Source organism: Arachis ipaensis, chromosome B04, assembly GCF_000816755.2.
Source record: "Arachis ipaensis cultivar K30076 chromosome B04, Araip1.1, whole genome shotgun sequence".
Taxonomy (NCBI): domain Eukaryota; kingdom Viridiplantae; phylum Streptophyta; class Magnoliopsida; order Fabales; family Fabaceae; genus Arachis; species Arachis ipaensis.
The window spans coordinates 91,844,245-91,859,900 of record NC_029788.2 but is presented as its reverse complement, the minus strand read 5'-3'; positions in this window follow the sequence as shown (position 1 = coordinate 91,859,900).

The window sequence follows — 15,656 nt, the reverse complement described above, 5'->3', positions numbered from 1 at the left end:
GGGAGCACTTAGTTAGTCATGATGAGCCTTTAGTTAGTTTTCTAGAGAGAGAAGCTCCCTCTTCTCTCTAGAATTAGGTTAGGATTAGGTTAAATTCTCTTAGATCTAGGTCCAATTTCATGTTCTCTTCTTGTTTCCTTTATGAATTCTTGCTTCTACACGTTCATTCTCTTAGTTTGTGATGTTAATTTTACTTTTATGCCTCTTTTATGTTCATGCACTCATGTTGAATTTGAATCCCTTTTAATGCAATTTGATGATTGATGCTCTTTTATTGTTGATTTGAGTTGTGAATTTCATTTTCCTTGCAACTGGTACTTGGTAGATTTATATTTCTTGCACTTTTGCTATGCTTTCCTTTTATGCCTCCCAAGTGTTTGACAAAATGTGTGGTTGGATGTTAGAGTAGATCTTGAGCATTCTTGGCTTGAAAAGAGTAATTAGGTAATCTTGAGTCATGAATACCCAACTCATGTGGGTAATCTAGAGTTGTTAGTTAATATGATTTCTATTGACTCTAACCTCTTGCTAATTCTATTAGTAAGTTGATTAGGAATTTTGGATTGAGATTAACTAGTCTTGTTTGACTTTCTCTTATGGAAGATAACTTACACCTTCTTCTAACATTGGAGATAACAAAATAGGATAAATTCTCGTTAAGTATCGTTGTGATTAATGACTAGGATAGAAAGCCTATGATCTCAACCTTTGCCATAAATGTCTCTCTTTATTATTTGCTTTCTTTACTTGCTTGATTTACTTTTCTTGTCATTTAATTTTTTGCCCTTCTATAAGCCAAACCCCTTGTCCCTTCATAACCAATAATTGACCACTTCATTGTAATTCCTTGTGAAACGACCCGAGGTTTAAATACTTCGGCTAATTTTTATTGGGGTTTGTACATGTGACAAAACCAAATTTTTTGCATGTGAGGATTCTTTGTTGGTTTAGAACTATACTTGCAACGAGATTTCATTTGTGAAATTCTATATCAGCTAAAGTTCTCACATCAAAAACAGCGCGGTTGCCGGGGAATTGCAATGGTGCTATGTTATTGGCTATTGTATATATTGTGAATATGTTTGCCTTTTTTCTTCTTTGTTAGTTTTTGCTAGTTTTAGGATTTGGTTTTCTTTGTTTCTTGTTAGTTTTTGTTTTTGTTTCTTCTTATCACCATGAATTCTCATCACTTTGGCTATGAATGTGGTTCACACTATGTTGTAGGAAATGGAAGCTTTAATGAGGATTTGCATCAAGGATTTGAAAATCAAAGGATGGAGGATCCCCGAGCTTATGAACAACCTTCTTGGCAACAACCTCCTTCCGGATCAAGTCTGACAAGAGTGCTTGGGGATATGACTACTCTCCTATGGAGATGTGCAAGGACCAAAAGATATTTTATTCCATCCAAGCCGTTCAAGCGCCACCCCAACATGGCTACTCTTCAGATTCTTATGGGTACAATCCAAATCCTAATGCATACCAATCTAATGTATATGATGACCCTTATTGTGATTGTCAACCACAACCACCACATACATATGAATCCCCTCCTCAATATATCCATCCACTATACTCACAAGTCTCATACCACCATTCACCTCCATATAACCCTAACCTATACCCACCATACCAACCACCATATGACCATATCTAGAGCCACCACCATTCCAACACCAATACTCCCAAGAACCACAAATTCCATATACACCACCTCAAGACTTTCACCAATATGAACCACCTTCCAACTACAATGCCTTTCCCTCAAACAATGACCCTCTCTTCCACCACCACCTTCATCGGAAGACCTAATATGAGAGCAACAAGAACTTCTAGCTAGGTGTACGCATCATGAAGAAGCATTCAGGGAGCTAGAAGCCAAGATGGCTGTCATAGCGGAAGCCGTTAGCAACATGGTCTCATCCTGCCTAAGCCTATGCAATCAAGGCATTCCCATTGTTAAATGTGGAGAAGCAACCAGCAAAGAGCTTAGCGAAGAGGTGATTTTGGAGTTCCATGGTGAAGAAGAGGAGTGAAAGCAAGAAATGCAACAAGAGAAGGAGGTAGAAATTATTGAACAAGAGGAAGTAGTAGTTGGGTATTTAGGATATGTTGAGTACATAGAGGAATCTCAAGTGGAGAAACCTTCTCCCATGAAGTGTGAAATTGGTGTTAAGGTGGAGAGTGCACGACCTCTAAGGCACAATGTGAGTGAAGAATTGGAAGAAGTGTTCCAAGCAACAAGCCCTCCTATCTATGATGATTCCGCATCAACATATGATCCTTTTGAGCTTGATGAGTCCTTCCTGATGTGTGAGCATCTTTCTTATCTTTTCCTAGTGAATTTGCATCTAATTTATTGAGTTTAATTAAGAATTAATTATATTTTAGCCACTATGGATGCTATTTTGAGTTTCGTGCAATTTTATTTATTTTAGGTAGCATTCGGACGGATTTGATGAAGTTTCTGCAGAGAAAGAGAAGAAACCAAGGAGATGGCAGCGAGGAGTGACGCGCACGCGTGACTGACGCGTGGGCGTGATCTGGAAGTATCCATGGCGATGTGTACGCATGACTGACGCGTTTGCATGATTTGAAGATTTGCTCAGCGACGCGTCCGCGTGACCGACGCGTCCGCGTGACTCACGAAAAAGACCATCGACGCGTTTGCGTGACTGACGCATACGCGTGACATGCGCCACGTGCAGAAAAATGCAGAAAACACTAGGGGAGATTTCTGGGCTATTTTGACCCAGTTTTCAGCCCAGAAAACACAGATTAGAAGCTGCAGAATGGACGAAACAAGTGGTCCCCATCCATCCATTGAAGACTTGATTATTTAAATTAATTCAAATTTAAATTAAAATCTTAAATTAGGAAAACATATTATTTTAATTTTTAGTTTTAGATATTAGATTTTAAATTATTAGGATTAGTTATAAAAGGAAGAAGAAACCTCTCTTTTGAGAGAGGTCCTGGAGAGGATCCCATTCCATCTCAATTTACAATCCTTATTTTCTCTGAACCATGAGCAACTAAACCTCCACTGTTAAGGTTAGGAGCTCTGTCTATTTCTATGGATTAATTTTATTGCTTTTTCTACTTTAATTTATGTATGGATTTATAACTTAAGAATTGTTTTTGCTCTTTATTTTATGAATTTGGGTCGAACAGAAGTATGACCCTTTTTCTATTTGAGTTCTTGTAAAACTTGGAAAAGCTCTTTACTTGATCAACAGCTTGAAAACATATCCTCCTAAATTTTAATTATCTGGATTTAATGGGATACGTGACATATAATCCTTTTCTTTTTAGGTAATTAGAGTTTTTGTGGCATATAACTTGGAATTTGATCATCACTCTCTAATTAGAATTAATTGACCAAGGAATTGGCTTTTGATGAATTTTGGAAGAGACTAGGAAGGTCTAAGGAATTAGGGTCTAGTCACCTATAGTTTGCCATAAATTAAATCCTACATGATTAAAATAGTTAGTAAGAAAAATAATTCCAGAAAAATAGATAACTCTGAAGCCTTAACTATCTTCTCCATATTTTCTTTCCAAAGTATTCACTTGCCTTTCTTCAATATTCTTTATATTGTTTAGGAATTTGATCATCACTCTCTAATTAGAATTAATTGACCAAGGAATTGGCTTTTGATGAATTTTGGAAGAGACTAGGAAGGTCTAAGGAATTAGGGTCTAGTCACCTATAGTTTGCCATAAATTAAATCCTACATGATTAAAATAGTTAGTAAGAAAAATAATTCCAGAAAAATAGATAACTCTGAAGCCTTAACTATCTTCTCCATATTTTCTTTCCAAAGTATTCACTTGCCTTTCTTCAATATTCTTTATATTGTTTAATGTCTTTTATATTGCATCTCAACACTATTTTCTATTTGTCTAACTAATCCTATAAAACTTTATTGTTGCTTAATCCATCAATCCTCGTGGGATCGACCCTTTCTCACGTAAGGTATTACTTGGTACGACCCAGTGCACTTGCCGGTTAGTTTGTGGGTTAGAAATACCGCACCAAGTTTTTGGCGCCGTTGCCGGGGATTGACTGTGATTAACAACTATTAGTTGTTTGATTGTTTAGATTAGGCGTTTTAATTTTAATTTTATTTAAAAAAAATTGTTTTATTATTTATTATTTAAAAAAATTCCTTGTTTCTCGTTAGCAACCCATAAAATTTAAAATTTCCCTTATTTTCTTTTTTTTTTCGTTAGCAACCCCCTCCCCTGTTTCGTTTTCTTTCATTTTTTTCTTTTATTATTTAATAAATATAAAAAAAATTTCGAAAAAAAATTAAATAAAATAAAAATAAAAAGATTTTAAACCATTATTTTTTACTCTTAATTTCTGAAATTAAGTTTGGTGTTTCTTAGTTAGTTTTATTTTAATTTAAATTTTTAGAATTTTGTTCTTTCTTCTTTACTTTCCTGTTTACCACACGGTGCGTTTAATTCTTTTTGGTGTGTTGTGCTAAGGAAAAATAAGGGAGAGAGATCACATGGGTTACTACTCCCACCCAAGTAGTAATTCATATGATTGTGGATGGAGGAACTACCCGAATTTTGGTTGGCAAAGTCAAAACCAAAGAAACATCAATGCTCCATGTTCCAACTATCAAGAACCACCATCTCCATATTCCTATCAAAAACCACCACCTCTCTATCCATATCAAGAGCCATCCTCTTTTTACTCTTATCAAGAACCATCACCTCCTCCTTATTCATCTCGAATACAATAAGATCTTGAGCTTCTCATGAAATAATTCTTACAGGATATAAAGACGAGTGTCAAAAATGTAGAGAAGCACGTGCATTCGATTATCAAGTCACAGGAAGAGGAGCAAGCAAATTCCTTCCCAAGAGATATAATACAAGATCCTATAGAAGAAAGTGAGGAAATTAATCGAAGGAGTTCATACTCCAGTGAATTAAAGAACTTTCTATCCTCACACATGGAAGAAGAGGAAGATGCAGAACCTCACATGCCCTTGGTAAGCAATAAAGAAGAGATTGAATTAGAAGAGAGCTACCAAGAAGAAGAGGTTGAAATTGAGGAAGCTTGCAAAGAAGTAGAAGAATTCAAAGAAGAACACAAGGGGGTGGAGCTTGCAAGACCTCTCCCAAAGCCATCACCATCCAATACAACATTCAAGTGGGTAAAATTCCTATCCTTAACCTTTACGTTCCCACTTGAATATGGGCTACTGGAGACGGATGGTCAACTTAGAGCTCTTTGTGGTATTAAGAGTAAGAGGAAGATGGTTAGTGGTAAGAGTTGTCAAGCAAGGTTCAATATGGTTGCATGCTCCAAATTGAAGTGCAAGGATTGGTGTAAAGCTCAATTGAATGGGTCTAGAAGGTTGTTTGTATGTCTCTATGAGAATTCAGATCAATTGCCACCCGGTGGAAACAATGGTGATCCACAAGAAGACGGGTGTAAAAGTAAGGTTTGGGACACTGGAATTCATTCTCACAATCAACACTATTGGGGCCTTATCACTTGTTTCAACTTGCTCGAAGGAGTTATGCGCCTAGTTTGGAATCCCGGTGGCTATTGGATTAACAAACATTGGTGGAGATTCCTGGATCAGTACAAGCACAAGCCACCATGACAAGGAGCTCACCACATGTCCAACTTAAGGACTTTAACTAAAAGTGCTAGGTGGGAGACAACCCACCGTGGTATGATCATTCCTTTTCATTCTTAGCTTTATTTTGTTTTATTTTTATCAGTAGTAGTTTTCTTATTTATTTGATTTTTATTAAGTTCTTACTAATTTTCTGATCATGCAGCTATTTTATCACAGGAACCGAACACCTCAGGCTAAAAAAAAAAGAAGCACACGACATGCAAGCGTCGCGTATGCGTCATATGGGTTTGCGTGAAAAAAATAAAGTGAACAGAGAGTTACGCGGGAGTGGCGCAGAAAGTGTGCATGGTGCACAAATTGGCTCACGCGTACACGTCCATGACGCGTGCGCGTCATTTGAGATTTTCTCACTCCACGCGTACGCGTCAAGAACGCGCACGCGTGGATGAGTGAAATCGGTGTAATAGGTGTTTGGCCAGAGAGTTATCCTAGTGTGGGGCTGGAACTATGCTGGGCGCACAAGCCCCACCACGCGTACGCGTCCCTGATGCGTTCGCGTCGTTTTCCCATCCTGGCCATCCACGCGTACGCGTCCCTGACGCGTTCGCGTCACTTGAAATTCATGCGGTCCACGCGTACGCGTCGCATGCGACGCCCAATTACACCACTTCAGCGCCTGATTTCAAATCATCCACCTCCCAATCCTAATTCCCTCTTGTTCTTTTATCCTTTTCTTTTTCTTTCTTCATAATATTTGTCTCTTTATTTTCAGTTCTTCTTTGCTTGAGGACAAGCAAACATTTATGTTTGGTGTTGACGCTTCGCTTAAGGGTTTTCTGTCTATTTCGATGGCACCAAAATGGAGGCAAATCATCTTCATTGAGGAGCACAACCTGAAGAATAAATCGACCGCTCAGATAACTAAGGTGGTTGAGTTCCTTTCATTTTTATTCCCTCCCACTTTTATTATATATGTTCCGGTTTTCTACTATTTTACTTTGTTTGCTGCATGATCCTTTATTAGTAGATTCATAGGTTCTAGTTTAATTTTTCTGTTAAGTACTTTAATTCTGAAAGATGTCTCATGTATTGCCCACTAAGCTTGAAATCAAAAAGAAAGAAAGACAGATGTAGTGCATGAGAATTTGAGTTTAATTTTTAGAGTAGTCTCATTTACTTAGATGTGGTGGTATTTTCTGTGATTCTGAATGAATACTTGAACAGTGCATATTTTTTATAGTGAAGTTTATGAATGTTAAAATTGTTGGCTCTTGAAAGAATGATGAAAAAGAGTAATGTTATTGATAATCTGAAAAATCATAAAATTGATTCTTGAAGCAAGAAAAAGCAGTGAAAAACACAAAGCTTGTGGAAAAAAAAATAATAATAATAAAATAAAGAAAAAGAAAGGAAAAAAAAGAAAAAGCAAGCAGAAAAAGCCGATAACCCTTTAAACTAAAAGGCAAAGGGTAAAAAGGATCCAAGGCTTTGAGCATTAATGGATAGGAGGGCCCAAAGGAATAAAATCCTGGCCTAAGCGGCTAAATCAAGCTGTCCCTAACCATGTGCTTGTGGCGTGAAGGTGTCAAGTGAAAAGCTTGAGACTAAGCGGTTAAAGTCGTGGTCCAAAGCAAAAAGAGTGTGCTTAAGAACTCTAGGCACCTCAAACTGGGGACTCTAGCAAAGCTGAGTCACAATCTGAAAAGGTTCACTCAGTTATGTGTCTGTGGCATTTATGTATTTGGTGGTAATACTGGAAAACAAAATGCTTAGGGTCACAGCCAAGACTCATAAAGTAGCTGTGTTCAAGAATCAACATACTGAACTACTGAACTAGGAGAGTCAATAACACTATCTGAATTCTGAGTTCCTATGGATGCCAATCATTCTAAATTTCAAAGGATAAAAGTGAGATGCCAAAACTATTCAGGATTGCAGTTGTAAACCCCACTATCAGAAGAGACATGAGCTTAATCGAACTCTCATTCCCATGCAAATTCACATCCTAAGCTTATATTAGTTTTGGTTTCTTGAGGACAAGCAACAGTTTAAGTTTGGTGTTGTGATGCGTGAGCATCTTTCCTATCTTTTCCTAGTGAATTTGCATCTGATTTATTGAGTTTAATTAAGAATTAATTATATTTTAGCCACTATGGATGCTATTTCGAGTTTCATGCAATTTTATTTATTTTAGGTAGCATTCGGATGGATTTGATGAAGTTTCTGCAGAGAAAGAGAAAAAACCAAGGAGATGGCAGCAAGGAGCGACGCGCACGCGTGACTGACGCGTGGGCGTGATCTGGAAGTATCCATGGCGACGCGTACGCGTGACTGACACGTTCACGTGATTTGAAGATTTGCTCAGCGACGCGTCCGTGTGACTCGCGAAAAAGACCATCGACACGTACGCGTGATTGACGCGTACGCGTGACCTGCGCCACGTGCAGAAAAATGCAGAAAACGCTGGGGGCTATTTCTGGGCTATTTTGACCCAGTTTTCAGCCCAGAAAGCACAGATTAGAAGCTGTAGAGTGGACGAAACAAGTGGTCCCCATCCATCCATTGAAGACTTGATTATTTAAATTAATTTAAATTTAAATTCAAATCTTAAATTAGGAAAAGATATTATTTTAATTTTTAGTTTTAGATATTAGATTTTAAATTATTAGGATTAGTTATAAAAGGGAGAAGAAACCTCTCTTTTGAGAGAGGTCCTGGAGAGGATCCCATTCAATCTCAATTTACAATCCTTATTTTCTCTGAACCATGAGCAACTAAACCCCCAATGTTAAGGTTAGGATCTCTGTCTATTTCTATGGATTAATTTTATTGCTTTTTCTACTTTAATTTATGTATGGATTTATAATTTAAGAATTGTTTTCGCTCTTTATTTTATGAATTTAGGTGGAACGGAAGTATGACCCTTTTTCTATTTGAGTTCTTGTAAAACTTGGAAAAGCTCTTTACTTGAACAACAGCTTGAAAACATATTCTCCTAAATTTTAATTATCTGGATTTAACGGGATACGTGACATATAATCCTTTTATTTTAGGTAATTAGAGTTTTTGTAACATATAAATTGGAATTTGATCATCACTCTCTAATTAGAATTAATTGAAGGAATTGGCTTTTGATGAATTTTAGAGGAGACTAGGAAGGTCTAAGGAATTAGGGTCTAGTTACCTATAGTTTGCCATAAATTAAATCCTACATGATTAAAATAGTTAGTAAGAAAAATAATTCCAGAAAAATAGATAACTCTGAAGCCTTAACTATCTTCTCCATATTTTCTTTCCAAAGTATTCACTTGCCTTTCTTCAATATTCTTTATATTGTTTAATGTCTTTTATATTGCATCTCAACACTATTTTCTTGTTTGTCTAACTAATCCTATCAAACACTATTGTTGCTTAATCCATTAATCCTCATGGGATCGACCCTTACTCACGTAAGGTATTACTTGGTACGACCCGGTGCACTTTCCGGTTAGTTTGTGGGTTAGAAATACCGCACCACTTCCCCACCATGCTTGGGATTGACGAGGAGGTAGACTTCACTAAACCTCCCATTTATGATTTGAGTGATGGGAAAGAGATAGAAGAATTTGGAGAAGAAGAATGTGAACTTGAGGAGGCTTGGAAAGAGGTAGAGCTTGAAGAACCTTGCCAAGTGGTGGACGCCTGATGATTGGATTTTTGATGGTATAAAATTTCACAAATGAATTCTCGTTGCAAGTATAGTTTCTAAACCAATCACTAATTCTTTCATACAAAAAGTTGTTTGTCACTAGTACAAACCCCTAAAATTAATAAACCGAAGTATTGGACCTCGGGTCGTTCTCCCTAGGAATTACAATAAAGTGTCTTCTTATTGGTTATGAGTTATTTTGGGGTTTTGGATAAGAAGCATGAAAAGTAAATGGCAATGAAAATAAACTAACAACTATAAAAGGCTCTTGGCAAGGTGTGAGAACTAGAAGTCCTATCCTACTACTTCTAAAACTAAACTATGACTAATGATTAAAGTATATCGATTCCTCTTCAATTCTTGGCTTAAATAGCATCAGAAATGAGTTGGATTGGGCCCACAAGGCTTCTAAAATCGCTGGCCACGTGTTGCATTAAGTGAGTCATGTGCCACCAACGGCGCGTCCGCGTACCGTGCGCGTGCGCGCCCCTATGCGTGATGCAACTATGGCAAATCTTATATCGTTTCGAAGCCCCGGATGTTAGCTTTCCAACCCAACTGGAACCGCATCATTTGGACCTCTGTACCTCAAGTTATGGTCAATTAAGTACGAAGAGGTCAGGCTTGACAGCTTTTTGGTTCCATCATTTCTTCATGAGTTCTCAAACTTTACATGCTTTTTCTTCATTCCCTTAATCCAATCTTTGCCTGCTAAATCTGAAATAACTTAACAAACATATCAAGGCATCTAATAGAATCAAGGTGAATTAAATTTAGCTATTTTAAGTCCTAAAAAGCATGTTTTCACTCTTAAGTACAATTAAGGGAGAAGTTATAAAACCATGCTATTTCATTGAATAAATGTGGGTAAAAGTTGATAAAATCCCCAGAAATCAATACAAGATAAACCCTACAAATGGGGTTTGTCAACCTCCCCACACTTAATCCAAGCATGTCCTCATGCTTAAGCCAAGAGAGAAACAAAGGGTATCAACATTTATTCCATGTAAATGAACTATATGCAACTAAATGCAAAATGGTTTTACCTACTTGGTTAAAAATAAATCAATCCTCCAAGTCATTCGTGCACAAGTAGGGCCAAGATCATATAACGATTCATGAATCCTACCAATTCGAATATCAAAATGAAGTTCAAGTAGACTTGTGAGGTCGTTGCCCCATTTAAAAGCTTTTCCGTTTCCTCCTTTCTTGGTGGCCAGCCTAAAAGGAGAGAAAAAGAAAGAAAATTAAACCTACAAAAAAAGATATCAAAGTAAATAGAACGTAGGCGGGGGCTAATGCCAAATAAGAGTATGATTCTCTACTACATGGTAGCTACAACATGTGAGTGAGAAATCAATATAAGCAAAAGGCATATCAACTGATACTTGATGCAAGAGTAAAGTTAAAGCATGGAGAGTATATTGAGCATCAAGATCAAATAAGAATTGATACAAACAAAATTAGTGATACGCATGAAAGCATTTGATTCTATCCTAACTCAATGATGAAGCGGGACAAGAAAAAAACAAAGGGTAATGAATTAGGAAGGACTAAAGCACTAATCTTATGTGTTGACAAATATTACAATTAATGTAACAAGTCATGAAGCACCAAAACAAATGCAAGAAATTCTCAACAATTGAGTGAGAGAATTCAACACCATTATTAAAATGAGAAATTTAGAAAAGAAAATGAGAACAAATAGAATTAAAATGCAAAGAATAAAAATATGCAAATGTAATAGACAAAAGGAAATGGAAGAAGAGAAAAAAATAAATTCATTTCTTGGTCAACCTCTTCATATTCTTCAATTTCGATATACACCATGCCAATGTTTTCCTCTTGGTAGCTCTCTTTCTCATTGCTCACCAAGGGTATGGGAGGTTGTGCACACTCTTTTATACTTTTAACTCCATGTCCAATGGGAGAGGATTCCATTGTAGAGAGAAATTCATCCATGATTGAATCCATCTCTTGATAAGCCTCTTCCAAGTCTCCAACGATGATATGTCTTGGAGATTGTGCACCTTCTTCAACTTCAATATCAAGCTCCTTGGAAGAGTGCTCCATGAGACTACATTCCCTTGGACTTTCAACATCTCCTAAATCTTCAACCACCTCTTCCTTTTCTTCAATGATTATAGGTTCCTCCAATTGTTCTAACACAATATAGCATTTCCCTTTCTCTACCGGAGTTTCCAATCTCTCCTTCATGCTTTGCTCTTCAATTTAAGTTTGGTGTTGTGATGCGTGAGCATCTTTCCTATCTTTTCCTAGTGAATTTGCATCTGATTTATTGAGTTTAATTAAGAATTAATTATATTTTAGCCACTATGGATGCTATTTTGAGTTTCATGCAATTTTATTTATTTTAGGTAGCATTCGGATGGATTTGATGAAGTTTCTGCAGAGAAAGAGAAAAAACCAAGGAGATGGCAGCAAGGAGCGACGCGCACGCGTGACTGACGCGTGGGCGTGATCTGGAAGTATCCATGGCAACGCGTACACGTGACTGACACGTTCACGTGATTTGAAGATTTGCTCAGCGACGCGTCCGCGTGACTCGCGAAAAAGACCATCGACGCGTACGCGTGATTGACGCGTACGCGTGACCTGCGCCACGTGCAGAAAAATGCAGAAAACGCTGGGGGCTATTTCTGGGCTATTTTGACCCAGTTTTCAGCCCAGAAAGCACAGATTAGAAGCTGCAGAGTGGATGAAACAAGTGGTCCCCATCCATCCATTGAAGACTTGATTATTTAAATTAATTCAAATTTAAATTCAAATCTTAAATTAGGAAAAGATATTATTTTAATTTTTAGTTTTAGATATTAGATTTTAAATTATTAGGATTAGTTATAAAAGGGAGAAGAAACCTCTCTTTTGAGAGAGGTCCTGGAGAGGATCCCATTCCATCTCAATTTACAATCCTTATTTTCTCTGAACCATGAGCAACTAAACCTCCAATGTTAAGGTTAGGATCTCTGTCTATTTCTATGGATTAATTTTATTGCTTTTTCTACTTTAATTTATGTATGGATTTTTAATTTAAGAATTGTTTTCGCTCTTTATTTTATGAATTTAGGTGGAACGGAAGTATGACCCTTTTTCTATTTGAGTTCTTGTAAAACTTGGAAAAGCTCTTTACTTGAACAACAGCTTGAAAACACATTCTCCTAAATTTTAATTATCTGGATTTAACAGGATACGTGACATATAATCCTTTTATTTTTAGGTAATTAGAGTTTTTGTGACATATAAATTGGAATTTGATCACCACTCTCTAATTAGAATTAATTGAAGGAATTGGCTTTTGATGAATTTTAGAGGAGACTAGGAAGGTCTAAGGAATTAGGGTCTAGTCACCTATAGTTTGCCATAAATTAAATCCTACATGATTAAAATAGTTAGTAAGAAAAATAATTCCAGAAAAATAGATAACTCTGAAGCCTTAACTATCTTCTCCATATTTTCTTTCCAAAGTATTCACTTGCCTTTCTTCAATATTCTTTATATTGTTTAATGTCTTTTATATTGCATCTCAACACTATTTTCTGTTTGTCTAACTAATCCTATCAAACACTATTGTTGCTTAATCCATTAATCCTCATGGGATCGACCCTTACTCACGTAAGGTATTACTTGGTACGACCCGGTGCACTTGCCGGTTAGTTTGTGGGTTAGAAATACCGCACCACTTCCCCACCATGCTTGGGATTGACGAGGAGGTAGACTTCACTAAACCTCCCATTTATGATTTGAGTGATGGGAAAGAGATAGAAGAATTTGGAGAAGAAGAATGTGAACTTGAGGAGGCTTTGCAAGAGGTAGAGCTTGAAGAACCTTGCCAAGTGGTGGACGCCTCTAGAAGTGGATGGACGGGAGTGGAACGTGCTTTGTCAAGACCGTTGGGAACTCCTCCACCTAGGTTGTCATCTAACCCTTCATTTGAGTGGGTGAAACTTCTAACTCTTAGCTTTATTATCCCACTTTAATTTGGTTTGCTTGAAACGAATGGCCAACTTAGGGCGCTTTGTGGAATTAAGCGTAAAAGGAGAATGTTTAGTGGTCAGCGTTGTACGTCTAGGCTCATTATGGTTGGAAGCTTGAAATTGAAGAGCATGGATTGGTGTAGTGCTCAATTGAATGGGTCTAGGAGGATCGTTTGGTGCCTTCATGAGAATTCGGCTTTTCTACCACCCGAAGGGAACCAATGTGATCAACTTGAAGACAGAAGTGAAAACAAAGTGTGGGATCCCGGATTACAAGAGGAGGATCGACTTTGGGAGCCCATGCTTTGTGAAGAATTCCATCAAAGCTTGGAGTTATTAACTTTGAATGATGAAGCACAATGGAAGTCCAACAATTGGTGGATGTTCAAGGATGGATTCAAGCACAAGCCACCTTGATGAGGAGCTCCCCATAAGTCCAACTTAAGGACAATAAACAAAAGTGCTAGGTGGGAGACAACCCACCATGGTAACTCTTTCTTTTTCCTCTTTTGTAAATATTGGTAAAATTAGTTTAATTTTATGTTTTGTTTAGTTAGTTGCGTTTAATTGGGAGTCTAGTAGGTTAAATAAGGTTTTATGATATTTTGGTAGTTGTTTGGAGGTTTGGAATGCTTGGTTTGGTACAAAAACAGTGAAAATTTTTGGAATACAGAGCACCAAACCACGCGTACGCGTGCTTCACGCGTACCCGTGATTCAAGCATTTCCAACTGGTATGCGAAATTGTTACTCAGGTTGTGAATTATTGTTCGAAATTGATTCCCTGGCGATGGCACCAAAAACGGATTCACAGAACCATGGTCTAAACATATCTTTACAACTTCGCATAACTAACCAGCAAGTGCACTGGGTCGTCCAAGTAATAAACCTTACGTGAGTAAGGGTCGATCCCACGGAGATTGTTGGTATGAAGCAAGCTATGGTCACCTTGTAAATCTCAGTCAGGAAGATATAAAATAGTTATGGAGTTTTCGAAATTAATACTAAAATAAGGATAGAAATACTTATGTAAATCATTGGTGAGAATTTCAGATAAGCGTATGGAGATGCATTCATTCCTCTGAACCTCTGCTTTCCTGCTGTCTTCATCCAATCAGTCTTACTCCTTTCTATGGCTGGCTTTGTGTAAGGATGTCACCGGTGCCAATGGCTACTTTCAATCCTCTCGGGAAAATGGTCCAAATGCTCTGTCACAGCACGGCTAATCGTTTGGAGGCATCACCCTTGTCGTTAGTTGCATCCTATTCCTCTCTGTGAAAATGGTCCGATGCGCTGTCACTGCATGGCTAATCATCTTGGAGGTTCTCGATCATACTGGAATATAATTTACTATCCTTTTGCGTCTGTCACTAGGCCCAGCACTCGTGAGTTTGGAGTTTGTCATAGTCATTCAATCCCAGAGTCCTACTCGGAATACCACGGACAAGGTTTAGACTTTCTGGACTCTCATGAATGCCGCCATCAATCTAGCTTATACCACGAAGATTCTGATTAAGAGATCTAAGAGATACTCATTCAATCTAATGTAGAACGGAAGTGGTTGTCAGGCACGCGTTCATAGGGAATGATGATGATTGTCACGTTCATCACATTCAGGTTGAAGTGCGAATGGATATCTTAGAAGCGAAATAAGATGAATTGAGTAGAAAACAGTAGTACTTTGCATTAATCTTTGAGGAATAGTAGAGCTCCACACCTTAATCTATGGAGTGCAGAAACTCTACCGTTGAAAATACATAAGTAATAATGGTCCAGGCATGGCCGAATGGCAAGCCCCCAAACGCGATCAATAGATCAAAAGATAATCGAAAGATGTCTAATACAATAGTAAAAGGTCCTATTTATAATAAACTAGCTACTAGGGTTTACAGAAGTAAGTAATTGATGCATAAATCCACTTCCGGGGCCCACTTGGTGTGTGCTAGGGCTGAGCTTGAAGTCTACACGTGGAGAGGTCATTCTTGGAGTTGAACGCCAGCTTTTGTGCCAGTTTGGGCGTTGAACTCCACTTTGCAACTTGTTTCTGGCGCTGGACGCCAGAATTGAGCAGAGAGCTGGCGTTAAACGCCAGTTTGCGTCCTCTAAACCTGGGCAAAGTATGGAATATTATATATTGCTGGAAAGCCCTGGATGTCTACTTTCCAACGCAATTGGAAGCGCGCCATTTTGAGTTCTGTAGCTCCAGAAAATCCATTTTGAGTGCAGGGAGGTCAGAATCCAACAGCATCAGCAGTCCTTCTTCAACCTCTGAATCTGATTTTTGCTCAAGTCCCTCAATTTCAGCCAGAAAATACCTGAAATCACAGAAAAAACACACAAACTCATAGTAAAGTCCAAAAAT